The sequence below is a fragment of the Ambystoma mexicanum genome, chromosome 13 (genome assembly GCF_040938575.1).
Source record: "Ambystoma mexicanum isolate Mex_15411 chromosome 13, UKY_AmexF1_1, whole genome shotgun sequence".
NCBI lineage: Eukaryota > Metazoa > Chordata > Amphibia > Caudata > Ambystomatidae > Ambystoma > Ambystoma mexicanum.
This window is the reverse complement of record NC_090938.1, coordinates 112,541,530-112,568,070: the sequence shown is the minus strand read 5'-3', so window position 1 is coordinate 112,568,070 and position 26,541 is coordinate 112,541,530. Positions and strand designations below refer to the sequence as shown.

The following is a 26,541-nucleotide window of genomic DNA, read 5'->3' as shown; positions in this document are numbered from 1 at the left end:
AAAAAAACATTTTCAATTCCACATGAATGACAAAAAATTGAGTACAGTGTCATCAATAAAATATCTGGGACTTATAGTGAACCAGTCGAAAGTAGAAATACCCTGGACAACTCATTTATGAACTAAAACTTTGTCATTGGCAAGACAAGGTTTATTCTTACACAGAAAATTTGGACAATACTTGTTTAAGCCGATTGTCATCTTCTATCGACAAAAAGTGACTCCAATTTTAACCTATGGTAGTGAGTCATTGATAAACCTTGATTAATCAATTTGGGACTGTCTGGAGGGTTTGTTCTGGCGGAAAATCCTGGCTTTACCAAAATCCTTTCCCATCAGAAGAATTAGACACAAGGTCGCTATTCAATCTTTACGATCAATAGTCGAGTGGAAAAAAATTGAGGTGTACAGAAAGATGATTAATGAGGACGACAGCCCAGCATATAGAGTCTTTGAACAAAGGAACAACACAATGCCATAATGACTACAAACAACATATCTTATGAGATATTACTGAAGCGACCACAAAGTGCAAAAAAAAGCATACAACGAAATGATTGGATACGCACTATGACAGAAATATCCCATTATCAGATGAACTTGACTTGCGAGATAGACAATCGTGCATTGAATGATCTGCCATCACACCTGAAACAATTCCCGGATAGGAAAATCAGGGACCAATTTTTAAGATTACGATTGAACCAATTACCCACACGAGAACTCATGGCAAAAAATAGACAAATCTTGAAAGAAGCTGCCTTCTGCAGATTTTGTGAGGACAAACAGATGCTTGAGAATCTACATCACATCATTATGATCTGCCCTGCACTAGCTGAAAAGAGAAATTGGTTTCGAGAAATGATATCTACGACGGGGCGTGAGCTAGATAGTCATGATAGATGGAACCTCATCCTGTCAGGGAACAACAGAGTCTTACAACTATCATTGTTCAATTTTGGAATCACATCAGTTTCACACAGATTAAAGGGGCAGATGGCATGATGGACTCATAGCAGGAAAGAATATTGAACTAATGAAGTATGAAGATTAACAGATAAAGGGAAGAAAGCCTTTAAATGGAATGTGTTTTGTAAATGATGGAAATATTAGTTTTTTTAATATGTATAAATGAAAAGTTGTTTGTAAAAAATGAAACCATTTTAATAAAAAACAAAACAAATGGTAATTTTACATCTTGGGGTTCTTCTTGACTTAATCTTTCAATTTTTTTCACTTTACATGGTTTAATAGCTGCTCTTTTACCATGACTTTGACTATCTTTGTTGTCAATTGATAATTGAATTCCTTCTTGTTTTAAAGTATGTCTCTGATTCCAAATTAAATGTCTAACTATTAAAGATGAAATATGTATAATCGCTGTGTCCAAATAATTGTCTCTCACAATTTTGATACCATCAATATCACATGATCTGATCGATTTTAACTCTGCATTTCTTTGAAAAATAGCCAGTAAGGTTGCTCTATTGGGGTATGGATCTCTTTTTCTCCTACCATTCAATCTCATAATTAACCGCTCACAAAGTTGGTAATCACTATAATCATCTTCCTCACACTCTGGTGATGTTTTACCCCTTCTATTTGCCTCTTTGTTATCTGTCTGTATTGCGGGTTCTTTGTGTCTATGTGTTTTATCATAAAATAATTGTCGTGACCTTCTTTGATCTAATGTTTGGTACTCCTCTAATGAAGATGACTGATTTGGATTTACCAGTTCTAGGCTTATGCCTATTTCCAGTCCATCTCCTCTTCAGTTGTTATTGAGTGAGTCGTTAAGTCAGTAACTTACTCATATTTGAATCATGTTCTTCGTTCATGGAGATATTTGGACTTATGATTTCCGCATCTGCATTATTTGGGTCCTCATTCACATTACACTCAACAATTTGTTTTTTTTGTGAGGTTTTCCCTTTTCCGTTGATATTTCTAGGGCTTTTAGGAGTAGTGAGTACTTTGATGAATTTATGTTTACTCATAGATTGGCTTGTGTTTTTTTGAGCTTTTAGATTTTTGCTTTTCTTTCTACATTTGGCAGGGCCTTTTCTAGACCCTTTTTTACATTGATAAAAAATGTCATATATTGGCTCTGTCTCTGCGGTAGCATTCTGTTTTTTTGGTTCAATTTCTACCATACTTTATTGCAGCGATTGTACTGGGGGAGGAACACGCTGATAATACTATAGGTTCTGCCTCATTGCTTATACAGTGTTTGTGTTCAAGAGCAGGTTCCACCTCTTCTCTTTGTTCTTTATTATTCATGAGACCCCTGGACTCATTTTCCACAAAACTGGAGTGGTCATATGTCGTTTCCACACCCTCTGTCATTTTAGATAATTGCAATTATTGATTAGAATTAAAAACATTTAGCAAATGTGCAATCTGTCTGATTAATTCCTTTTTCGTATTAAGCATAGTAATGTTAATATAATTCAACTCAGCAAATATTTGGTCAAAGTTATTTTGATACCTACTCATATTTTCTGAGTTTTGTGTAAATTGTTTTTCCATATGTTCATACATCTTGGTGAGACCATAAATTCCCGTGTTCATGCTAGAAAGTGTTATTTCAATATTGGAGGTGATATTTGGTTTAAACCCAAATGGATGTCTGGGTGTGGGTCTTACATATAATTCCTCCGAAGTAGCACTGGAGTTCAAGGAGCATGTTACTGATCTGGCCCTTATTATTGGAGATTCTGACAAAGTCATACGATCTCTCAGTTTATGGGAAACACGATTCTCATTTTCATCAGGCAGTTCTGTTTCAGGAACAATTACTGCATTTTCGACACCTTTACTGCATGGGGGGATGGTTCCTGTTGTATTTCCAACAGGCCGATTAAAAATACCTGAGGATACACATTCTCTCTCACGCTCTAATTGTGTCCGTTGAATATCAGTTTCTACTTGTGGAAAGTCTATCTTTTGTGTTATCGGCCGTATGGAGCCAGTTTCATTTATCGTTTCTTGATTTGTTTGATCTTTATTTACTACAGGTGTTAACTGATTTGTCTCAGCGACTACGGATTTAGTTGAATGACATTGGCGCAAACCAAATTACCCATGCTGCCCACATCCGCCACATTTAGCACTTCCTTTTCACCATTAATAGCATCAGAAGGTTTATTAACTTGCTTTGGCATAGTATTATGAATGTCTGCTTTAAACAGGAATTTGTTCGGCTTTAGACCACATTTTTACAACATCTGTTACATTGCTTTGTGCATTTATCAAATTAGAAGAAGGGTGGCGTTCAGTATTAAGTCTGACACCATCTTCAACTGCTTTTGAGTAAAGTTTGGACCCATTTACATTTTGCATGTCATTAATTTCACCATGCGCTGTACTTTTGTTACTCAAGGACACACACAGCGTGTTATTATTCAACATCAAACCATGGGATAATTGACTTTGCATGAGGGGATCTCGTGCGCAAGTAGGTTCACTATTAGATTGGCTTAAGCAAGTTGTCATTTCCTCATTAGTCCTATATGTTGTTTGTTTGGAAGTCACATTTAAAAATGTCTCACCTGGCGGTTGAATTGCACCAGTTTGTTTCGTGTCCATTTTGCTTGAGCACACCCAATTGGGAAGTCGCTTAGGTGACCAAAGCCTTCTGCTCAGCTGAACAGAAGAATATTCACTACTCGCAGAAACCACTCACTTGGAAGCGCACGGCTTCTGGGTAAATAGGTTTCTAAGCTGAGTGGGGGGGGGGCTTAGCCCTGCAATTAAGAAAAACGAATATAAGAGTCTAAAGACACATTTCTAATAAACTGCTTCAAGTAAGATGATTATCAGTACATCTCTTAAAAGTAGTCCGTACCAATTTGTTGTTGGAGTGATGTTTAGAGCTGTAATTTTCACGTAGCCACAAGCACAGGGGGGATCCTCCAGCAGAACAGTCGCCTCTCACTTGGAAACGCGCACGCAGGAAGCACGCGGCTTCTGGGTAAATAGGTTTCTAAGATGAGTGGGCGGGGCTTAGCCCTGCAATTAAGAAAAACAATGAATATAAGAGTCTAAAGACACATTTCTAATAAACTGCTTCAAGTAAGATGATTATCAGTACATCTCTTAAAAGTAGTCTGTACCAATTTTTTGTTGAAGTAATGTTTAGAGCTGTAATTTTCAGGTAACCACAAGCACAGGGGGGATCCTCCAGCTGAACAGTCACCACTCGCAGGAACCACTCACTTGGAAGCGCGCGGCTTCTGGGTAAATAGGTTTCTAAGCTGAGTGGGCGGGGCTTAGCCCAATTTGTTGTTGAAGTGACGTTTAGAGCTGTAATTTCCATGTAGCCACAAGCACAGGGGGAATCCTCCAGCCGAACAGTCACCACTCGCAGGAACCACTCACTTGGAAGCGTGCGAGAATGAATTAAAGTATCAACATAATACCTGTGGGGCTGCGGGATTATAGTGACAGAGGATTTCCCTTGTTGGAATTAAGCACCATTGAAAGCAAATGAAATGTCGCTGAATCGATGGGTGGGGATACATGGTTAAAACATATTTATTTATAGCAAGGCAGGACAGGTTACAAGAAACATTGAATGGCAACATTGCATATCAATAGTAGGTCTACATATCTGTATCTCCCCCCCCTTTATTTCAGTTTCCCGGGGCCACAGCCTCAGCCCACCGCCCCAGCCTGGTGTGTGTCCCCTCGATCACTCAGAGCCCGTAGGGTGTTGATCGGTTTGAATGTCAGTGCGGGGAATCGTTGATCATAGTCCAGTACTGGGGCCCAAATGTTCTGGAAGCGGTGCAGGGCCCCCGCTCTCGCTGCAGTGACCTTCTCAGCGATCAAGATGTCCCAGAGTTTCCCCCACCAGTGGGCCATGCAGGGACCGTCCGGGGACCTGCAGAATCGGGCCAGCACCGTCTTGCCCGCTAGGAGGCATTGCGTTAGAAGCTTTGCCCTGTTTCCAGAGCGGGAGTAGATCCCGGGGACCGGGACCCTTAGCAGGACAGTTTCAGGGTCCAGTGGAAGGGCGGTCCCGGTAATCTGTTCGATGGTCGAGAGACACCTGCTCCAAAATTGCTGGATCTTGGGGCAGGCCCACCACATGTGAAAAAAAAATCCCGCTGAGCGCAGCCCCTCCAGCAGGAGGGAGCCACTTGTGGATTCATGTGGTGAAGTCTGAGTAGGGGGTAGTACCATCGCAGAGTGAGTTTGTAGGCACATTCCTTATTGGTGACGCAGGAGGAAGAAGAGTGGGTGTGGGTCCATATATCCACCCACGTTTGGTCGTCAATCGGATGACCTAGGTCCGCCTCCCACTGGGCCATATATCGAGTTTATGTCACCAGAAAGTCCCCCACGAAGCGTCTGTATATGGTCGAGGTCCTGCCTCTGGCTGGTAAGTCTCTGAGGGTTAGCTCAAGGGGGTCGGGGATAAATGGTTAAGAATGGTGCAATAATCTTGTCAGCTTTATGATCAAATTTCAAGTGATTCAGAGAGTCCTAGGAAGGCATAGTGTCAGGGTTCCATTGTATGCCCCGTCGGATAATCAGAGGAGGAGTTCACGTAATAACAAACTGTCTAGTAAGCCCAGGGGAACTAACATTTCACGGTCCAAAGTGAGAGGGTCTGCGGTGACTCCGAAACGTTCTCCCTTGTATCTTGCACGTCCTTTTGAAGAACGCTATGGGTTACCGTGGAAACGCTGGCTGCCATGGTATACGCGTAGATGCTCAGGTCTACGGCGCCATCCCGTGTGCAAGGTCAGGTGACCTGTATTTAAGCTGCGCCTCCGTGCACAGCGGTGCTTCTGAATTTGTCTAAATCCAAAGCTCCTTACCTCATATCTTGCTTTCTTGGCTTCTTGTATCCCCGGCCCTTCTTGTTACCTGTATTATTCCCTGCTTGTCAATGCTACCAAGTCTTACCTGCTTATACTCGACCCGGAACGGCAACGGACTGCACTTGTCTAAATCCCCAAGTCTTACCTGCTCATACCGACCCGGATCGGCCACGGTCTGCACTCGTCTAAATCCTCCAGTCTTACCTGCTCATACCTGACCTGGAATGGCCACGGACTGCATTTGTCTAATAAATCCACGCCTTACCTGCTCTTACCAAAATCGGAATGTCCACGGATTACAACCTCTTCATCCCACCAGTCTTACCTGTGTCAAATCTTCTTTCTGGAACTGTCAAAAGATTTTTTTGGACATTCAGGAATACCGCGCATCAGCGCAAGGACCAAGGACATTTGGCGCTTCGGCGCAGGATTTCAAGAACAGCAGTGCAACGGCACTAGGATCAATTAACTTTTAGGCGTCCTCGTGCCGGCGGGTATAGGAAAACCAAAGACATTGTTTTCCCGGACTGCCAACTCATTTTCCACATTTCTGCAGCGACTATCCAGGACACTCATTTGGTAAGCACAAGACTATTATTTATTTCTTCCTTGTTATTCCTGCACTCTTGGTAATAGTTCCCTTTTGCTTTCAGGGTACTCGTAGATCTAACTTGAAACATTCGGTCCCAGTCTGATTTTCTTGTTTGTTAGTATCAGTTCAGTATCTTGCTTTGGAGTTCCCATTGCATTTAACCTCATGTTAATGTCTGATTAATTTTCTTGCAGCCAGCTGTTGGAGTACCAGGGTGTACCTTATTTCGGGCAGTACTCACCTCAAACTGTCCTTATGTACACTTGAGGGGTATATTGTCAGGAAGCCTAAATTGTGTCACAACGTGTCAAGCCACCACTACTATTTGGCGTTCCTGGTTCCTGACATATTCAGAAGCCTATACAAAATGGAAGAGGCTGTTGATCATTTGGCGGCTCTATCCAAAGTGGTGGAAGACCTTAGGGCTGACATGTCTGCCGCTCATGATGCGACCCAACGTCGTATTAACGAATTACATGCTGGGCTGCAGTCAGGGGCTGGAGCGACTAGTCCAGGAGTGAGTTCAACTCCAGGAAGAGCTTAGTCAGGAAACAAGTCAAGTCCAGTCTACATGACTACACAGTTGCCTCTAGCCCCACCAGAACGGTTCTTAGGAGACCCTAAGACCTTTTGAACATTCATTAATCAGTGTTGTTTACATTTCTTGTGTAGGCTTGCATCTTTTCCGGATGATACTACTAAGGCAGCGTTTGTTCTGTCTAATCTTGGGGGCACTGCTGCAGTGTGGGCTAATCCCCTGCTGGAACAGAGTAGCCGTTACTCTACGATTGTGAAGCCCTTATTACGGCTATGACCCGAGTGTTTGATACCAGATATAAGTCACAAGCAATGGATTTGGAATGACTTTCTTTACAACAGAAAGACAAATCCTTTTTGGCGTATTTGGCAAAATTTAACCAGTTGGTTGCCGAAACTGATTGGCCCGACGAAAGGAAATCTGCACTGTTTTACAAGGGTCTTTCGGAAGGCTTGAAGGATGTTTTGGCAACAGTACCGGTGGTTCCTACTGGTTTCCCAGAACTGGTTGACCTGGTGTTACAAATCGATGCCCACCAAGCGGAACGTAAAGGTGAACAAAGAACCATACTAACTGTTCCTATGCCAGTGACTCCTGTTTCAGCCACAGAACCAATACAAATTGGGGCAATTCGAGGTCCACTTATTCCCTCAGAAAGGGAGCTTCGAAGACTCAACCATTTATGCTTCTATTGTGGTTCATCGGGTCATTTCCTGAAACGTTGTCCTAAGAAACCTAAGAAGGCGAGAAATGCCACAGCTCGACAATAGAAGGGGTCCCTTTGTCGAGTCAAGCTGTCATGGACCCCAGATCCTCGGTTCATTTCTCAGTCTTGGCTACTTTGTCTTGTACTCCTGAGGCAACATGGTCTGTTGAACCTATGATTGATTCAGGTGCAACCAGAAACTATGTGGAGTCACAATTTGTACGTGATCATTCCATTCCACTAATTCCCAAGAAAACACCAGAATTAGTGAATGCAGTAGATGGTACATCGCTGATTTCTGGGCTGGTGACAGAACAAACCATCAACCTTGTTTTATCGATTGGTGACAGTCATTCGGAGAACATTCAGTTCGATGTCATTTCAGCTCCTCAACTTAAACTGATTTTGGGACTACCATGGCTAGTGAAACACAACCCTTCCATTGATTGGAGGTCACGTACCGTCGAGTTTACCTCAGACCAATGTCAGGAGTTTTGTCATGCAGATGTGGTGGAGCTAGGAAGCCCTAGTGCAAGACTCCTAGACACTGCCTTAACCATTGGGGCGGTTACCACAATGCTTCTTCCACATGAATATGATTCTTTTAAGGACGTGTTTGATAAGAAGGTGGCAGAAAAACTACCTCCTCACCGCCCTTCTGATTGTCCAATAGAATTATTGGCTGATGCCCGTATTCCCTCTGGAAGGATCTATTCGCTTACACAAAAGGAGGATGTGATACTAAAAGAGTATTTAGATCAAGCACTCCGGACGGGGTTCATCCGCCCCTCCACGTCTCCAGCAGCATCACCACTTTTCTTTATACCTAAGAAAGAGGAAGATTTACGCCCCTGCATTGATTATAGAGAATTGAATGCTGTGACTGTATGAAATCAGTATCCAATTCCCTTAATATCCGTTCTGTTGGATCAACTAGGTTCTTCCAAGTATTTTACCAAGCTGATCTAAGGGGGGCATACAATCTGGTGAGAATCAGAGAAGGTGACGAATGGAAGACAGCTTTCAAAACCAAGTATGGGCTCTTGGAGTATTTGGTTATGCCATTCGGCCTTTGGAATGGCCCAGCCAACTTCCAGTATTTCATCAACGATGGGCCTCATTACAGGTCGGGCGGTCTGGAATTAACAGTGGCGGTAAACCCGCTGCCACTGTTAATTCCGGACCGCCCGATCCCGAGTCCTGCAGGCGGGAGGTGATATTCCCGCCAGGTCAGACCTGGCGGGTTTAACACTGCCCGCCTGCAGGCAGATGTGGAAACACCAGCACCATCACAAGATGGTGCCGGTGTTTCCACTTCCCCATTCCCATTGAGTCCTATTGGACTCAATGGGAATGGGGATTTACCGAATTCCGCCTCCGGAATTCCCGGGACACCAGGGTCGTAATGCCCTGGTATTTCCGGGAGTCACGGAGGCGGAATGGTAATACGAGTCTGGCGGTAACCAGGCGGTTTTACCGCCTCGGTTACAGCCGGACTCGTAATGAAGCCCGATGTCTTCAAGGATTTATTGGATCGGTTCATGGTTGTTTATCTTGATGATATTCTTGTCAATTCTTTTACTTATAAGGAACACGTCAATCATGTATCCACTGTTTTACCGAGATTGCGTGAAAACAACCTGTATGCAAAATTGGAAAGGTGTGTCTTTCATGTTGACCAGGTGGAATTCTTAGGCTACAATATTACCAGTGCGGGGGTGAGGATGAGCCAGAATAAAGTAAAAGCCATCTTGGACTGGCCTGTCCCAAAAGATGTAAAGTCCCTTCAGTCTTTTCTAAGGTTTTCACATTTCTACAGGCGGTTTATACACTCTTTTTTTGGCCATCGCAGCACCTTTGACTGCATTAACCAGTGCTAAGAAACACTTTGTATGGTCTGATCAAGCCCAAACAGCCTTTGAAACATTTGAAACACTAAAGTCCATGTTCACCTCTGCCCCGGGCCTTCAACATCCAGATCAAAAGCGTCCGTTTATTGTTGAGGCCGATGCCTCGGATGTGGCTGTGGGAGTGGTGCTGTCCCAAAGGTGTGAAGACACCGATCTTCTTCATCCTGTGGCATACCATTCCAGAAGGCTCACTAAGTACGAGATGAACTATACAATCACAGAACGTGAACTTCTGGCTATACGCGATGCGTTCTTGGTATGGAGACATCATCTATTGGGTACTATTACTCCCGTACAAGTCTTCACTAATCATCATAATCTTCTTGCTCTTAGGTCTGTACGGTGTACCACCGCTCGTCACGCAAGGTGGCATGAATTCTTTTCCATGTATAATTTCCAGATCACGTACCGTCCCGGTAACATGCATTCAAAGGCTGATGCATTATCAAGACTGAATGAAGGCGACCTGACGCCTCACCGGGAAAGCACTGTGTTACAACCATCTTTTGTCATTTGTTCTTGTAGCACAGACTCATCCCTGAAGGGTATGGATGGAGACGAACCCTCCTGAACGCCATAACCCTGACATACATATCGTCAATTCCATGCCTTACATACAAGAACGGTTGTATCTCCCTACCTCAGAAACACGTGTCTTGGCCCTGCAATGGTGTCATGATGCCTTGATAGCAGCACATCCAGGGAGACACAAAACGCTCAAATTGTTAAAACGTTGGGCATTCTGGCCTTCTATGGTTAATGATGTTTCAGATTACATCAAGAAATGCGCAGTTTGTGCTCAGTGCAAAGGTACTGTGTCTAAACCTATGGGTTTGATTCAGCCTATCCCTGTTCCTAAAAAACCCTGGTTGATGATCTCTATGGATTTTGTGGTGGAACTATCTCATGTTCAAGGTCATGATACTATATGGGTGATCGCTGACTACTTTTCCAAGATGGCCTTGTTTGTACCATGCCAGGGTATACCTACTGCTCGAGTTCTAGCAGATATGTTCTTGCAGAATGTGTTCCGTCGTTTTGGACTCCCAGAGATCATAATTACTGATCGTGGCTCCCAGTTTACCTCCCGTTTCTGGCGCCACCTGGTTACTGCAGTGGGCATCGATGCTCGCTACTCTACAGCTTATCACCCCGAAACGGATGGTCAAACCGAAAGAACTAATGCCACTATGGAACAATTCTTACGTTGTTTGATTACTCAGCATCAGGAATCATGGTTAAAAGTGCTGGGGGCAGAAGAATTTGCATACAACAACTATGTACATTCTTCTACAGGTACTTCTCCATTCTTTGCCCTGTACGGTCTCCATCCTAAGTCATTTCCTGAGGATCTAATACCTACCACTGACAATCCGGCAGCCCAGGCTTGCAATCATGATTTCATCTCCCTTAGGGAAACGGTCTTTGACCATTTAAAAACCGCTCAACAGCAAGCCAAACTTTACGCCGACAAACACCGGAGGCCGGCTCCTGATTATCAAACTGGTATGTTGGTCTGGTTATCCTGCAAGAACCTCTGTTTGCCAGTCGTAAATGTTTGACACCTTGTTTTGTGGGACCTTTCCCTATTAAGGAAGTGATCCATCCTTTGGTGGTTCGTTTAGATCTACCTTCCCAATGGAAGATCCATCCAGTATTTCATGTATCCCTGCTAAGGCCATGTCCTGCAGTTACCCATCTCTCCTCTCGTCCAGCTCTGGTGATGGTGGAAGGAGTGGAGGAGTATGTGGTTAAGGCTATTCTGGATACTAAGTTGGTGCGGGGAGTCCATCATTTCCTTATTGATTGGGAAGGTTATGGTCCAGAGGAGCGTACCTGGGAACCTGAGTCTAATGTACATGCTCCTCATCTCTTGTCTGAGTTCATGACTGCCCGTTCCGGGAGGCATCTTTAGGGGAGGAAACTGTCAGGGTTCAATTGTATGCCCCGTCGGATAATCAGAGGAGTTCACATAATAACAAACTGTCTTGTAAACCCAAGGGAACTAACATTTTAGGGTCCAAAGTGAGGGTCTGCGGTGATCAGAACCGTTCTCCCTTGTTTCTTGCACATCCTTTTGCAGAACGCTATGGGTTACTGTGGAAATGATGGCTGCCATGGTATATGCGTAGACGCTCAGGTCTATGGCGCCGTCTCGTGCGCAAGGTCAGGTGACCTGTATTTAAGCTGCGCCTGCGCCGACGGTGGCGCTTCTGAATTTGTCTAAATCCAAAGCTCCTTACCTCGTATCTTGCTTTCTTGGCTTCTTGTGTCCCCGGCCCTTCTTGTTACCTGTATTATTCCCTCCTTTTCATTGCTACCAAGTCTTACCTGCTTATACTCGACCCGGAATGGCAACATGCACTTGTCTGAATCCTCAAGTCTTACCTGCTCTTACCAAACCCGGAACAGCCACGGACTGCACTTGTCTAAATCCTCAAGTCTTACCTGCTCACACCAGACCCGGAACGGCCATGGACTGCACTGGTCGAAATCCTCAAGTCTTACCTGCTCGTACCAGACCTGGAACGGCCGGTATACACGCATTTCGTCAAATGATTTTACAACGTGGGACTTTTCATCGCCAAAAACTTTTTTTAAAAACGTTTTTTTATGGGGGGGGTGTTTGGTGCGGTTTGGGGTATGTTTATTCAAGTAAGGGGTGTTTGGGGGGGCTTCGAGGAGTTTTTGGCGATGAAAGGGTGGCGATGAAATGTCCCACGATGTAAAATCATTCGGCGAAATAACGTAGAACCGGAACGGCCACGTACTGCACTTGTCTAAATCCTCCAGTCTTACCTGCTCATACCTGACCCGGAACGGCCACGGACTGCATTTGTCTAATAAATCCAAGTCTCACCTGCTCTTACCAAAATCGGAACGTCCACGGATTACAACCTCTTCATCCCACAAGTACGTGTGTCAAATCTTCTTTCTTTTTTTGGACATTCAGGAATACCCCGCATCGGCACAAGGACCAAGGACATTGGCACATCGGCGCAGGATTTCAAGAACAGCAGCGCAACGGCGCCAGGATCAATTAACTTTTAGGCGTCCTCGTGCCGGCGGGTATAGGAAAACCAAAGACATTGTTTTCCCGGACTGCCAACTCATTTTCCACATTTCTGCAGCGACTATCCAGGACACTCATTTGGTAAGCACAAGACTATTAGTTATTTCTTCCTTGTTGTTCCTGCACTCTTGGTAATAGTTCCCTTTAGTTTTCAGGGTTTGTTTATTACTCATTGATCTAACTTGGAACATTCTGTCCCAGTCTGATTTTCTTGTTTGTGAGTATCAGTTCAGTATCTTGCTTTGGAGTTCCCATTGAATTTAGCCTCATGTTAATGCCTGATTAATTTTCTTGCAGCTAGCTGTTGGAGTACCAGGATGTACCTTATTTCGGGCAGTACTCACCACAAACTGTCCTTATGTACACTTGAGGGGTATAGTGTCAGAAAGCCTAAATTGCGTCACAACGTGTCAAGCCACCACTACTATTAGGCGTTCCTGGTTCCTGACACATAGTATCAATTCTGGCTGCCCAATCGTATCTATAGAGAATTTAATTTTACATCATCTGGATGTTCCTTTAGGTCTGTCAAAGATAGTCCCAGCCCAGAAAGTATTCTAAGACAACCCTCCGAAAAAGCACCACGATATTTGTCACCTCCTTTCTCAATTGTACCCTTTAAATCTGTATACAAGCAGGGATCCAGTTCTGAGGTCATCATTTTTTAGTAAAGTGCCAAGTGCTTCCAGTGCGTTCTACTTTTTAGAGAATAAAAACCCAAGTCATTTCTCCACACCGCAAGTGGGACACTATTTGGTACGTGTAGGACATGTCTCCATAAATTTGTCAGGTAATAATACAGGGCGCCTGGCTAGGTCCTGATATGCCCAGGAGGGTGAACGTATATTCAAACAAAAAATCAGGATGGGAGACCCACACTTTTGAGATTCAGGATAATTTTTGTTTAATCTCTGAATTTTGGTGATGATACATATATCAATTGTTAGCATAATAACAGACAGACGGACAATTGTGCATTTGATATGTAGGTGTACCACTAGGTACCACCCTCAAGAGTGTGGCGGGTGCAAGCCTTCTGATGGTGCAAGATCTCTTGGATACACAGTTAACAAGGGTTTACAACACAAGAGTGAATGCAGCTCAGGACCTCAGTTGGTCCATGGGTATTGTCATAGGGAAAAAAACACAACAACAGTTGTGTACAAGTAAGTATGCAAGGGCTGGAGTTGTGTCATGGATCGACACTGTAGTGTTTTGGCCACAGGGTACGAAGACTGACGTAGGTCACTGGTCAACTAGGGCTTCCAGGTCTGGGAACCAAACTTTTGTGCGCAGCCTCGCCTTTGTCTTCGCCACTCCCTGATGTCCGGTGTGAGCCAGTTCCATGACTCAGGTTCTTAGCGACCGTGGTACAACTATCTGCCGACCTCTTAGTAGCAATCCGTCTTCTGGAGTAGAGAGTTCATCACGGATTTTCCATAGTGCCTGAAGATCCCTTTGGGCTCTGTCCTCCCTCCTTGTGTTATTCTGCAGAATGCTTCTCCAATCGCCACTCTGAATTGCAGCTCTGATGATTCTAAACACCTCGTCGTCCGCCGACTCTTGTGCCATCTGATTTCTGTCCAACGCCACCGGCATGGCAACTGCCACGACATTGTGTATGAATTCTTTGCACTCTGCCACATCTCCCTGATCGCCTTCCCTCTCCCTATTAGGATGACGGGATAAGCTGGATTGTTCGTCCCTGGCCAGTATACCAATTTGACCCCGTATTCAGTGAGGGCGAGCATCCACCGTTATATCCTGGGAGGAGGTTTTCGAGGATACTCCCGCTAGGATTGGAAGAAGCGGTTTGTGATCTGTGATGACAGTTACCAGTTTCCCAAGAATGTACAACCTGAAATGTCGGCAGCCCCATAAGATGGCCAGGGCCTCTCTCTCTATCTGAGAGTAGCAACGTTCAGTCTCCGTGAGGGCTTTACTCGCATATGCGATTGGTAGCATCTCGCCTCTCACGTCCTTCTGCATCAGCACAGCTCCTAAAGCCACCAGACTTTCTCGTCTACAACCACCTCAGACTCGGCTGCGGGATCAAAATACGCCACTGTGTCCTGATCTGACAATGCCTTCTTGATCTCCTCAAACGCATTTTGTTCTTTGGTACCCCAGACCCAAGCAGCGTTGTTTTTCGTGAGGGCCCGTAGGGGTTCAGAGAGTGACGCCAAACCCTTGATGAAGCGGCCGCAGTAATTCACCATCCCCAGAAAACTGCGGACTTCTGTCGGCGATTGGGGGGTGCAGCCTCGCGGATGTCTCTGACTTTGTCCGGATCCCGGGATACACCGTTGCCATGAAACACAAAGCCAAAAAACCCAATGCGATCTCTGAAGAATTCGCATTTCTCCCGGTGTAAGGTGAGTCCAAGATCTTTCAGTCTCTGTAGTGTTGCTTTTAGACGCTTCAAGTGTTCGGCATGTGTAGTGGCAAAGACCAAAATATCGTCACTCATGTTTATTAGTGCCCTTAGATCCGCCAAAGCACCCCTAATGGCATTCTGAAACACCTCAGCTGCTGAGGATATCCCAAAGCTGAGGCGCTTAAACTGGTACAGACCCTCGAGCGTAGTAAAAGTAGTAATGTACCTTGAGTCTGCATGCAACTCCAGCTGGTGATATCCTGCTCTTAAATCAAGTTTTGAGAATATCTTGGACCCTGCAGTTCACTGATGATATCATCTATAGTGGGGGTCAGGTGGCGTTCTCTCTTGATAGCAGCATTGGGCAACCGCATGTCCACGCAGATGCAAACCTTGCCCGGTTGTTTGGGCTTAGGTGCCACCATGATTGGCGAGACCCATGGAGTCGGCCCTTCCACCCTTTCAATTATATCCATACTGATCAGTGCTTTGAGTTCCTCTTCAACTTGGGACTGAAGATGGAACGGAATTCGTCTGTGTTTCAATGCTGTTGGGCGGATCGCTTCGTCTATGTGCAGTCGCACTGGTTCTGCTTTTAGTCGACCAATCCCTTGAAACGTACTCTCAAATCTCTCCAAAAGAGAGTCTATGTCCCCTTGATAAACTGCACACGCAAAGGGGACCAAATCTAATGCTTCCGAGGCCGCACAACTCAACAGGGACCGCGGGCTTACATCCGTGATGAAAAATCTTGCCTTAATCGTCTTTCCTTCACGGGCTACAGGTGCTACAAACACCCCTTTGATTGGTAAGAGAGTGTCACCCCCGAATGTGAAGATCTTCACCCTCGAAGGTCCAATGGAGGGGGGCCTGGGAGGGCTTCGTAATGTTCAGTAGCCAACACACATACTGAGGCACTAGTGTCTATTAGTACCTGTGTAGGGACCCCTTGAATGTCAACAACACACATCTGTTCTCTGCGTATTCTCGCCCTGGTAGCCAAATTTGAAATGAAAAAGACCTCTTCATCCTCTTCTTCCTCCTCCTCCTCTGCGATGTGGAGTCTTTGGACATCCTGTTCCACTGCAGCGACACTTCGTTGTTTTCTATATCCACCGCCTACCCTCGCAGGTCCCCGCTGTGTGGCAACTGGGGCAGCAGCTCTGCACATTCTGGCATAGTGCCCTGGCGTGTTGCATCTTCCGCAGGTCCTCAATTTGGCTGGACAGTCTTCCGAATGCGGCAAATCGTACCCACAATACTGACAAATGACCGCATTGCCTTGTGGAGATGTCGGTTCCTGCCTCTTCTGGCTCCACCTCGACTTTGTCTGGGACTGTCTCCCAACCGCAAAAGCTTCCTCGAGCTTGCCTGGGCGTGCAGCAGTGTCCATTTTAGCCCCTCTACTCTCGGCAAGTTCAAATACCCTTCCACTGTCCAAAATCTGCGCCAACGACATGCCTGGCTCTCTCAAAACCTGCCTCCGCAGTTTCCCTGAGCTGCACCCTTGGATCAGTTGGTGGCGGACCATTAAATCAGCATCCGTCCATCTGCACGTGGTAGCTAGCTGTCTCAAACGTGCACAGAATTGATCTAATGTCTCCTCATTGTGCTGCTTTTCTCCACACATGACAAACCTGTCAAAGTCCATGTTGGATGAGGGGATAAAATGATCCCTTTGCGCGGTTTTGACCGCATCGTAGTTTACCACAGGTAAGGTGAGAGACTCATAAATGCGCAGTACCTCTGTGCCCGCTGAGTATAACAGCGTCGCCACTTTGGCATCATCATCTGTTTCTCCGGTGGCGGAGAAAAACATGTCGAGTTTTTTTATCCAGAGGAGCCATCTCAGGCGTAGTTTCGAGGGGGGACCCGAGGTGTCAAATTCTTGCATTGGTTGTAATGAGCCATGCTGCCTTCTCACCACCCTCACTGTTCCAGAGGCCTCTCTGTCGCTGTCCGTCATGTTCACAGGTCGCACAGGCACCTCAGACCGTGTTAGAGGCCGCAAACCTGGCTATATCCGTGTCCGACGTAGGAAGACTGCAGAATGTACAAAAATGTAGGGATTGTCTACCTCAGCGTTTAGACAGCGCACGAGCACCCTCGTGGGCCGCAACCGCCACCGCCTTAAACACCATAAACAAAATAGCCGCCGTCACTCGTGTGAGGATCGTGGCGCACGTGAGATGAAATGCCCATAACAACATGTTTGTCCGTGCCGGACGTTTCTCTCCCTGTATCCCATCCTCGTCGCCAGTGTGATGGGGCTTCCCGTGCCTCGGGCCGCCCTGTACTAGCATCCATAGCTCTCAACTCACATGCTTTTGGCGGGTGTCACCCGCCTTCCAAACAGCTGACTCACCCGCCAAGCCTCCTGCATGCCCATTCATTTCAATGGGCCTCTCACCCGCCAAAAATAAAATCGGGTGTTTTCACCCGCCTTTGTGACACAAATGGTTGAGAGCTATGCTAGCATCAAAGCATACGCATACAATGAGACTCGGACACGCACGTCTGATCGTTCCAGGGTCCCGGCGGCAACTGCCTCGCGGGACGTCTTTATTCGTTACGCACATGCGTGGCCACAACGAGGCTAGCACATGCGCACATGCATTACAGACGTAACATCCGAGTTCCCAATGTCCCTGAAAAGGGTAGCCAGGATCGTTGCCCAGATTTCTGGATCCCTTTAAAAAGAACATTGAACAGATTGCAAAGGCGGGTGAAAACACCCGATTTTACTTTTGGCGGGTGAGAGGCCCATTGAAACGAATGGGCATGAAGGAGCCTTGGCAGGTGAGTCAGCTGTTTACAAGGGGGGGTGACACCCGCCAAAAGCGTGTGAATTGAGAGCTATGGATTATTAGGGCCTAGAGATATTTGAGTTATCATGCAGGAAGATACGTAATCTCAATAGTTTAGCTGGGATTCCCCACTTTGCCAATTTAAGCCACAGCATATTCCTATTTATAGAGTCAAAGCTGCTGATAAGTCAATGGAAGCTAGGTATACACATAGCTCTCAACTCACACGCTTTTGGCTGGTGTCGTGACCCGCCTTGTAAACAGCTGATTCACCTGCCAAGCCTCCAGCACGCCCATTCGTTTCAATGGCCTCTCGCCCGCCAAACATAAAATCGGGTGTTTCCACCCGCTTTTGCAACACAAATGGTTGAGAGCTTATTATGTATACATGATTTCTCCCAGGCAAGATCCTGCGGTAAGAACATCAACATGGATCAGAACAAAGTTTAAAACTGCATCGAAACGGAAAATAGAAAAGGGACAAGTATGGGAACTCCCCCACTTGCACATAGCAGAGTAGCCAGTAACCTAGGACGGCCTCTTCGAACGGTGATCAATTATATTTTGAAGAAGACTTAAGCTTAAAAACACTGAAGAGGTTATCCAAAAGACGACTCGTATTTGACATAGCAAGTAAATCGATTCTTGTAAAGATTGATGTTTTTCAAAGTATTTTACCTGTATACAAAAGACAATAAATGCAAATAAATTACACACGAACTGTTTGAAAACAGTTAATTTGGAGGCATGTTTAGCGTCCCGAGTATAACTGCGGTGATCTCTCGTGGTGCACTACGGCGCTGTTGACACCACTCTAAAATGGCCGCCGCTTGCTCTGCATGTGCTTAGCAGGATTTGGGCTGTACTCGCAGCAGTGGGGCCCCTAGAGTCTCAGTAAACTTCTGAGAGCTGCGCTTCCTTGGACGCGGAAGTGGAGTTGTGCATCGTAGTCTCGAGTGTGTGTACGGTATTGGACTTTGTGTGTCCTACACGACAGCAGCACAGAGCCTGCCGGAGCATGCCCCAGACCCGCTTCTACTGTGCCGCTCAGTACAGTCAGTGCGCGGCAGCGTCCCACGAGGTAAGTGCAAGTCTCTCGTGCCAGCTGCTGGACTGGGGCTGGGCCATTGCGAGGTGCCCGCCGCAAGTAGCCAGGTACACACTGCCAAGTTCACTCTTGCATGTTTGATTGCCTAGTTATAGCCGATATACCCTGGCTGCCGCTGCACGGACCGTCCGGCATTACCAACCACGCCCTTCCAGCACTGCACACAATACCAAGCACTACCAGCCACGCCCTGCACTAAGTACTGGAAAACCTGCCCAGTCCACCGTCCTGCCCACGGTCTACCTACCTGACGACCAGTACGGTGCACCCGCTGCCTGCTCAAAAAGTAGTTCTATATACACACACACACCACCCCCCTTTGAAATGCTGCAAGCAACTTACTTACGCTCATGTACCGAGCCACTAGTGTAAAATGGCCTGCACGTTTTGCACACAGTGTCATATACTAAGTACATGCTAGCTGCTTGCACCTTACCCGCCATTCCTGGTTGGGGGGCACTGTTAATGCAGTGTCTGAAGCACAGCTCGTGTTGTGTCATCCACGCCTGAATGACCAGCTGGACATCATTCAATGATTTTGGTGTCCACTGTATGGCCTCCTTGATGGGGATGATTATCTGGGTGCCATCAGCGTAATTAGTGTAAGTGACACCCAGATAGTCAAGAATATCAAAGAGAGGTTTGGTAAACACGTTCTATAGTGTCAGCGAGACACAGGATCCTTGAGCGACACCACATGGGATGGGTGAAGGTTCAGCGGAATCTGAGGGGGACAAGACGCGCATAGATTTATTATCAAGGAAGGACGTGATCTAGGAGGTGGCCAAATCTGAGAAGTGGGCAACTGATTTGAGATGCTGGCAGAGAATTTGGTGGTTGACCAGATCGAAGGCTGCTGATAGGTCTAATAGTAAGAGTGCTAGTTTCCCCTTGTCTTCAATTTTGGGTTTTCAAATCGATGAGGGTGGTTTCGGTGCCGTGCCTTGGGCGGAAATCAGATTGCCTAAGGCCGAGGAGTTTGTTAGATTCTAAGTACTCCTGGATCTGTAGATAGGCAGCCTGGTCAAGTATCTTAAGCAAAAAATGGTACCGTTGTGATGGGTCTGTAGTTGGTGTGTTCGGATCGAGGGTAGATTTAAACAAAAATAAAATAATAATAATAATTTTAAGGAGGGGGATGACCCAGGCGTCCTTGAGGTTATCCGGGACAATGCCTGTTTTGAAAGATGAATTTATAAAGGCAGTTATAAACGGTGCTAGTTAATGTGTGTCCTCCTTGATGATGGGGGCTGGGCAAGTGTCCCCTTGGCTGTTAGAGGGTTTGAGTTTGTTGATGATATTTTCAACTTCAGTGATAGTGGTGAGAAATTGAGGGTGAGAAATTGAGGGGAGTGTGAATGTAGGGAGTGGGGGTGGTTGTACGTACGGGAGGCTTAGGCAAGTTGTCGGTCTGAAGGCTGCTTTGTTTAGCGTTAATTTTAGCTTGAAGTGTGGCGATTTTGCCTAGAAGCGGGGTTTGAATGTTAGAACACCAAGTGCTGTCTTTGGTGCAGGTGTCAGGAGGGGTAGCTGGGGATTCGAGTTCTTTCAGAATCTTAAAAAGCTCTCTGGTGTTGGACTCAGCTTGCAAAATTCGCTTATTGTAAGTATCTTTTTTCGCATGGAAGATGGCCTCTTTATAGTTGAGGGAAGCTATTGTGATGCTGTCCTTGTCGGGATCAGAGGGATGTCTTTTCCAACAGGCTTCAGTGGTACGCTTTTCTTTGCGCAGTACTCTCAACTGTGGTGATAACCACGAGTTGAGAGCGCGGTTTAGGTTTCCTCAGTTTAAGAGGGGCAATGGAGTTCAGGGCTTGGAGCATAGCACGATTGTACGTATCGACTAGAACAGTGGGGTCCGTGCAAGATGCTGACACATTGTTAGAAAAAAAGGTAGGATAAGTGGGAGTAGCCTTTCACTTGTTATCTCCCTTTGTTTCTAGTGTGAATGGGGGAGCAATGTCTTGTTTGAGGCATTATGCGTTGGCTTTGATGTTAAATGTGATAAGATGGTGGTTTTACCACGCGCACAGTATGTTAGACTGTAGATTGATGCTGCAATTTGTCTACTAGCCAGTCAAGGGTTCTCTCCTTGATATGGGTGGGTTCCTGTATACGATGGGAGAAGCCCAGGTCTGATAGTGTGCTGGCAATATCCAGTGCTATGGGGTCGTTGGGGTCTTGGAAGCCAAGGTTGAAGTGACCAAATAGGATAACCTGAGAGTTGGTTTTGGTTTTATCAGCAAGGATGGACGTAATGTCTTCAGCAAAGGTAGTGATAGCTCCGGGAGGCTGGTAGATGAGATGGCGGGTAGCGGTTTGTTTGGGTGAGATAGGTAATTTTACTGATAGGAGCTCAGCTGAAGGAATATGTTGGTTCAGGATTACTCTGAAGCAGATGGAGTTTTTGTGAATAAAGGCGACACCCCCACCTTCAGACTGATTGGTGTTACGGTTGCATCTGATGATTCTGTAACCTGTAGACATGGCAAGGGCTAATAAAGGTCCAGAGGCTGCATGCAGCCAGGTCTCTGTTATAGCCAGAAGGTCAAGATCTTGGGTGGTGATAAAGTCAGCAATGTCCAGGGCATGCGCGGGGAGGGACCTAGCGTTGATCAAAGCGCACTTGATCTGCGAGTCATCGGTGGTGTGACTGGAGAGGTTGGGTGTTATTGTGAGAAAGGTGTTTGTGGGACATGAAGGTGGCTGTGTGGGTGAGTGTGATTTTGCTGTAGTGGTGAACTTCTGTCAGTGGCAGACTGAGTGACAGAGTCTGAAGCCTAATCTGAGGTCGCAAAGTGTTTCAACCATAAGGTGGGGGAGTTCAGGTATGGGTTGGTGGGTAATGGTGGGAGTCAATAATGATTCGCCACTATGGAGTCTGTGGTGCTGTTCCAAAGCAGGGGCAGCGGTAGGTGCTCGCTGGCATGGTGGCCAATTGTGGATAGGGCAAATGGTAGGATTAGCCATGATGCGAAGGACTGACGTGAGCTGGGGTGGGGGGAAGTTGAGGCTGTAGCAGAGTGTCAAGGCTAAGGATAATAGCAAGCAGAATGGCAGCTGGGGGCTTTGAGTAGTGTGGTAACTGTAGCATGGTACATCATATGCTACACTGATATGGAATCTACAGTGATTCTGGAAGGAGAATGTGGAGATGGAGTGCGGACACTGAGAAGACGGTTGGAGAGACTGAAGCAGCTCCCTTCAGAGACTCCTACCATATTCCCCTTTTATTATACATATATTCAGTTAACTTAAGTACAGTAATAAATATTTAATAATTTATCTTTATCTAATTAATTCTGTCCCATCATTACTTCTACAGTAACTGCAATTAAACCGGCAGGTGGGCGTTAAAACGATAAATGTACTGTGTGGGCGCGCACCCAAGCGAGTCCCGTGGAGTCCCGCTTTGCCGCGTTACTCTGCTCTGCTCCTGCTGTCAACCTTTATTCTGGACTTTGGTGAACTTTTGTGGACGCGTGCAGTAGCAACTACAATTACCAGCAGGTGAAACTCAATTCAAAGAAAGCACTTTGTACATTATATATAATTGTTTTACAAAGGTAGCGGGCGCCCCTCTCTCGCAAGAACAAACATGATAACCTGTTCAGTGGTTATTAACCATTTGAGAGTTCGCAGCCACTGCTTTTACTCACTGTGCCTTTCACAGATGGGAAATATCCATTTGCATATCAGTCTTTGTCCTGCCCAGGGGCAGTCCAGCACCGAAATACAATGGCAACTCCAATCTGAACGAGAGTACCACCAGCAACCCCATACACGTATTTCCCATCTGTGAAAGGCACAGTGAGTAAAAGCAGTGGCTGCGAACTCTCAAGTGGTTAATAACCACTGAACAGGTTATCATGTCTGTTCTTGCGAGAGAGGGGCGCCCGCTACCTTTGTAAAACTATTTTTTAAGGAACCTGGGATTGGTAACCCTAGGTCTCCTGGGGGCAACCAGACGTGGTCTCCCTCTCGCTGTGCTTAGAGAGGCATCAGCTTCACCTCACTGATGATCCCCAACAAGGGTGAAACACGTGTATGGGGTTGCTGGTGGTACTCTCGTTCAGATTGGAATTGCCATTGTATTTCGGTGCTGGACTGCCCCTGGGCAGGACAAAGACTGATATGCAAATGGATATTTCCCATCTGTGAAAGGCACAGTGAGTAAAAGCAGTGGCTGCGAACTCTCAAGTGGTTAATAACCACTGAACAGGTTATCATGTCTGTTCTTGCGAGAGAGGGGCGCCCGCTACCTTTGTAAAACTATTTTTTAAGGAACCTGGGATTGGTAACCCTAGGTCTCCTGGGGGCAACCAGACGTGGTCTCCCTCTCGCTGTGCTTAGAGAGGCATCAGCTTCACCTCACTGATGATCCCCCAACAAGGGTGAAATACGTGTATGGGGTTGCTGGTGGTACTCTCGTTCAGATTGGAATTGCCATTGTATTTCGGTGCTGGACTGCCCCTGGGCAGGACAAAGACTGATATGCAAATGGATATTTCCCATCTGTGAAAGGCACAGTGAGTAAAAGCAGTGGCTGCGAACTCTCAAGTGGTTAATAACCACTGAACAGGTTATCATGTCTGTTCTTGCGCGAGAGGGGCGCCCGCTACCTTTGTAAAACCATTTTTTAAGGAACCTGGGATTGGTAACCCTAGGTCTCCTGGGGGCAACCAGACGTGGTCTCCCTCTCGCTGTGCTTAGAGAGGCATCAGCTTCACCTCACTGATGATCCCCAACAAGGGTGAAACACGTGTATGGGGTTGCTGGTGGTACTCTCGTTCAGATTGGAATTGCCATTGTATTTCGGTGCTGGACTGCCCCTGGGCAGGACAAAGACTTATATGCAAATGGATATTTCCTATCTGTGAAAGGCACAGTGAGTAAAAGCAGTGGCTGCGAACTCTCAAGTGGTTAATAACCACTGAACAGGTTATCATGTCTGTTCTTGCGAGAGAGGGGCGCCCGCTACCTTTGTAAAACTACATTATATATAAGGTGAATAATAGTAATTATAGTTTGTTTACATTCATTCAGGCACTCCGATAATTCCTGTTGGAGGCGGGCCCTTTTAAGGACAAAGCCGCGCACCGTGTGCGCGCGCACCCAAGCGAGTCCCGTGGAGTCCCGCTTTGCCGCGGCGTCCAGGCTCCAAGATTTGTCCTCTAAAATACTAGCCTGTTTCACCTTGGAGTCTGCTTTGGTTATTAAGCTGGTGGCTCACAGTGCTTTTTACAAAATATGTCTGGCAAAAGAAACGGGCCCTACCGCCTCACATCTGCTATGCCACCAAATATTCGTCAACGAATTATGTCGGAAACACAGCCAATGCCGGATGAAAGACTGTCACCTCGTGCTGCAGCAAATATTTGTTCAACGCCTGTCCAACGCTCTGCCCGAACCAAACTTAAAACAAAGGACAAGATAAAAATGCCATCAACGGACAATGTTGATATTCGAAAATATGGTTTTGGGGTTCAGAGCGGACTGAGCATAGCGGCTCAACCCACCATTCAAGTGTCGGAAGCTGCTCTCGCAATTGATGCTGTACCGGTGCAGTCTGAAACAGGGGCTGATCCCGTGCTCATCTCGGATGATAATATAAACTTGGAAGAAAATCCGAAAACATCTGACATGTCCACAATCAATGTCAGATAGCATGTTATTGCAAAATGCTCTGTCTGGCGCTGTGCAGCCTGGAGCCCCTGCAGTACTCCAAAAATTGAGTGAAGCAATAAATGATCCTGAGATTAACGACTTGTGTTGCTCGGCCAGAGCAGAAGGCTCCAAGTTATCTCAATCCCCTGATATGTTTCAGCGTCCTGACTGTGACATATCGACGTTGGAGGTATCATATATCCCTCCAACCCCACGAAGATCTAACAATATTTTTACGAGCCCTGAAAGATCTTCTGTTAATCCAAAAACTTCGAATTTGACATTGAAAGTCATGAGCATATATCACTCATGGCCCTCGCGAAGCTCTTTGAATCTGTTGACAGCACTCTGAAGTGCCTCACTGCCAATTTCAAAATTCTCGAGGGTAACCAAAATAAATTGACCTCAGATGTGAACTGTTTACATGATGACATTAATGCAAAATTAAATAATGTCACCACATTACATCAAAAAATAGCTCAGTCTCTGGCCCAGAAGCCGAGTTGTACGTCAAGAGAAATGGTGTCAGGGAGATGTGTGAGCACTCAAACTACTGAAGACCCAGATTGTCAAATTACAGAAATTATTATGGATTCTCAAATTTGTCCAACCCCACATATGTCCATTGTTTCACACAATGCCAAGACAGCTGTTCCTTTTGTTCCAGGCATTATATTTGAAAAAATTGCATCAGCAGGGTCACCCCCGCTGCCTCTTATTGATTGTCCTGTGGCGCAAACAGGAAACATGGACTGTGCACAAACTCCCAAATTGACTTATTCTGTCTTTGATAAAAGAGCTGCTAATGAGGCAAACGAGAAATCAATAAAAAAAAAGTGTAGCAAACAAACGGCTGTAAAAAAAACAAAAAACATGAAAACTGTAGTGGCAGCCTCTTCGTCCACTAAACAATTCGTCAACAATATCATAAGGGCGAATTCAAGATCGGTATCAGCCGCGAGCCTCATAACTAAAAAATATGTTGCTCTAGCTAACTTAAAAAAAAAAAAATACATTAACATCATCCAGCCCTCTGGAGTGATTATTGCTCATCCCCCACTTAATGAATTAAGCAAACTGGCTGAAGGTCGACAGTCATCAAACCAAACCAAAATAAATCTCTCAGCACACTTTTGCCTGTACCATCTGTTAATATTAGCAATGATTCAAATACACCGGCTGAAGTTTACCTCTTGGAAATCAAAATAAGTTCTCTAGTGTGCTGCAGAAGTTTACAGCTGTCAATTCAAATGCATTGAGTGACCTCAATACTAAAGTTGTTGAAGATATTGGTGCCTCAAGAAAAGCCTTAAGGCATGAAATTGACTTATATCTTGAGACCCGGAGATTTGAACCTCCAATCTTCCCAATTATCTCTTATGGCCCAGCAAAATTCTCTCAACAGCCAGTCCACCTGATCCAGTGTCATGTGTGATGCCTAGGGAAATATCAAAGTTACCTGTAAAGCGAGTCTCGTTGGCTGACTGAGTTCCACATGATGATGTGAAATCAACAAGGGACTGGTCTGCTAACAACAATTTGTTGCAAACAGACTTAAATGAAATCAAAGAGTCTATTGCTCGTTTGTGGATGCTTAACTCTAGATCACAAACACAGTCTCATCCAAAAGATGAGAGAGCTAAAAAACAGCTAAATTCACAACAATTTGACAATCGAGTGGCTGCAGCACCGAATCCTTCCTATGCTAAACCAACTATGCTCAGTAGGAAGCAGCAAATAAAAGTAGAAAATAGACATTCCCTGCTACTGTCACCTCGTGAAGATCTAGCGATATCCTATAACATGAATCGACAGAGTATCCTTAGACTCTTCTCGGATGTAAACTATTTGCAAGAGATTGAATCTGATGTTGACCAAATCGAATTTCCAAACAAAGAAGACCTTACAACAGTCCTTATATGGTGTCGGTCC

The 26,541-nt window shown here is 45.7% G+C and overlaps 1 protein-coding gene across 3 annotated transcripts in view; it reads left to right on the top strand.

Moving 5' to 3' along the window:
- Positions 1-26,541, top strand: part of NRAS (NRAS proto-oncogene, GTPase) — a 447,970-nt gene that overhangs the window by 183,958 nt on the left and 237,471 nt on the right. Inside the window, exon 1 of one of the 3 annotated variants that reach the window (XM_069633403.1) lies at positions 18,705-18,915. The exons of the other annotated variants lie outside the window; for them this stretch is intronic. The gene's annotated coding sequence lies outside the window, so the exon portion shown is untranslated. Of the gene's footprint in view, positions 1-18,704; positions 18,916-26,541 lie in introns of those variants that run through there. 3 annotated transcript variants of the gene reach the window in all.